The sequence below is a fragment of the Emydura macquarii genome, unplaced genomic scaffold (assembly GCF_026122565.2).
Source record: "Emydura macquarii macquarii isolate MOO-44397 ecotype Brisbane River unplaced genomic scaffold, CSIRO-AGI_Emac_v2 contig_30, whole genome shotgun sequence".
Classification (NCBI taxonomy): Eukaryota; Metazoa; Chordata; order Testudines; family Chelidae; genus Emydura; species Emydura macquarii.
The window spans coordinates 104,932-107,628 of NW_027130167.1; the positions used below are offsets into that span (position 1 = coordinate 104,932).

The 2,697-nt window shown below is 43.9% G+C and overlaps 1 pseudogene; it reads left to right on the forward strand.

Moving 5' to 3' along the window:
- The first annotated feature begins 285 nt into the window (after positions 1 to 285).
- Positions 286 to 1,243, forward strand: LOC137164728 (olfactory receptor 10A4-like; annotated as a pseudogene).
- The last annotated feature ends 1,454 nt before the right edge of the window (positions 1,244 to 2,697 follow it).

Below are 2,697 nucleotides of genomic sequence, written 5' to 3' on the forward strand. Positions count from 1 at the left end.
ACACTGCTGACTCATATCCAGCTTTTTATCCACCATTACCCCCAGGTCCTTTTCTGCAGAGCTGCTGCCCAGCTCGTCGGTCCCCTCTATCTTTGTTCTAGATAGAGAAATAAGATTATCAAAGAGAGATGGATTCAAATAGTAATATATCTATCTATCTAGAACCTGTTAAAATATATATTCCCAAATAAATGGATAGTTGATAGATAAAAATGACCACATAAACTCTCCACCAAGAATGCGTCATAAAACTGTCTTCCAGATGAAATACGTTGAAGAAACATCATGAGTATACAGAATCACACTATGGTCACAGAATTAATCCTAATGGGATTTTCCAATCACCCCCAACCTGCAGGTTCCTCTGTTCCTGATCTTGTTTTTCCTGATCTTCCTTGTTTATACCATAATCATGACAGGAAGCCAGCTCATTATCCTAGTCAGATCCGTGGACCACGCTCCCCATAGCCCCATGTACTTCCTCCTCCGGAACTTGGCCTCCTTAGAGATCGGTTTCAATTTGGTCATTGTCCCGAAGATGCTCATAAATCTCTTGGTGGAAAATAAAACCATTTCCTATGTCGGCTGCGCAGCTCAGCTCTATTTCCTTTTCTTCTCTGGAACAGCTGAGTGCTGTCCTTTGACCGCTATGGCCTACGATCGCTACGTGGCCATATGCAACCCTTTGCGCTACCCGGATATTATGAATAGAAGGGCTTGCTTCCAGTTGTCCGGAGCCTCATGATTCTTCAGATTTCCGGTTGCCACTGTGCAGATGACCTGGATATTCAGTCTGCCATTCTGCGAGCCAAATGAAGTCAACCACTTCTTCTGTGATGCTCCCCCCATGCTGAAGCTGGCCTGTACTGACACCTCTCTGTTCGAAATCGAGGCCCTCGCAGCAGCTGTACTTTCTGTCATTTTCCCCTTCCTCCTGATCCTGGTCTCCTACGTGCAGATCATCACCACCATCCTGAGGATGCCCTCAGAAGAGGGCAGACACAAAGCCTTCTCCACTTGCTCCTCTCACCTGGTGGTGGTGACACTCTTCTACGGCACAGCCAGCTCAACCCAATCTGCCCCAGAATCCAGCTACTTCCCAGAAACCAAGAAGCTGCTGTCTCTCTCCTACACAATCAGTACCCCCATGTTAAACCCCATCATCTACAGCCTGAGGAACAAGGAGGTGAAAGGCGCCCTGAGAAGAATACTGGGCAGGAAACTATTTTTACAGAAAATGTAATTACTTCAGGTTTATGACTCCATTTGTTTAAATGTGCCTTCCTCTCTTACATATACACGTGTAAATCAGCAGTCATTGCCTTGGAGTCAATGGGTTGAATCTCTTCTCTCTCACATTGGTGTTAATCAGGAATGACACTTCCTGAAATAAATTCCCATTTTCTCAGACTAATGTAGGGCCAAGGGGAATCAGCTTTTGATTCAGGAAGAGTTATTTTTACCTGAAACTCTGATATACGTGAATGACTCCTACAAAATGTACCTGGTTTAAGTTCAATAAAATACCAGAATTTAATGTTCTTCTATTCCCTTTGTTGTGTGTGTATTTTGTGTGCTTAAACTCTCTTCTTTAAGAGCTTCTCTTCTCCACCAGAGTGTACTATAGCGAAGGGCTGGCTCTGTTGTATTTAAATCTGTTTAGTCATTATTCTAAGTACTCTAAAGCTGTCTGCTTGCCTGCACTGACTTCGCATTGGATGTGTCTCATGAGGATGAAGCTGCGGTTAGTGATTTCAATTCAACATCATTTGAGCAAGGGATACCCAAGACATAGCTCCCTGCCCCCAAACAAAATAGCATTTCAGATGGTTGGCATCTCTTCATAGTGTTGGGGTTTGGGTTTTTTTTTCACATCTGGGGGTCAAAACATGGCTCTGATCATGTCCCAAATGGTCTAAATCAATCAATTTATACCGCATCTAGTGTATGTCACCTACAGCCTTTTTGGTGAAACAATATTGAAAACATTATTTGAAAAAGAATTAAGCTCTCTGGCTGGGCTTGATCCTGATGCCCATGGCCTCAGTTGGTTAGGCTGTTCCCATGCAGAAAGACTAGCCCCAGGGCTTGCTAGCCACCCAGTTTTCATGGGGTAGTTCAAGGGAACATGTGTGCTGCACAGGTCAATGTCAAAAACAAGAGGCCTAAGTTCAAAAACTACCCTTGGCAGAAAGCTGAAATTAAATGCAGGCATGTTGCTACACTCTGCCTCTGTCAACGGCTTTTGCTTTGTTTTTATTTTGGCTGAAACATACTCTGAGTGCAGCAGAAAAATCCAGAAGGTGCTCAAACTATGTTCATAATGACAATAAAAGACACCTGAATGCTTGCAGGTGAAGGAGGAGAGGGTGAAATACTGAGGAAGGCTTTGGAGCTGTGGGGGATCATGGGCAGGGGATAAGTGGAGTGGATGGTAAAGGGAGTGGATGATAAACGGAGTGGGTGGTAGGGGGTTGATGTCAGGGAAGGAGGTGAGAGAATAGTAAATAAGTGGGAGTGGAGGGGTTCTGATTTTTCAAGCTCTTTTACCCTTATTATCTGCATTAGCAAAAAAAGGGAAGAAAAAGTTTTTGAAAAAATGACCATTTTGCTATTTCTCTCTGTTTTGACAGATAACAAAACCAATTTTGATGGACACGTTGCAGCCAGCCCTAGCTCTTCGGTCCCGATGTGCAA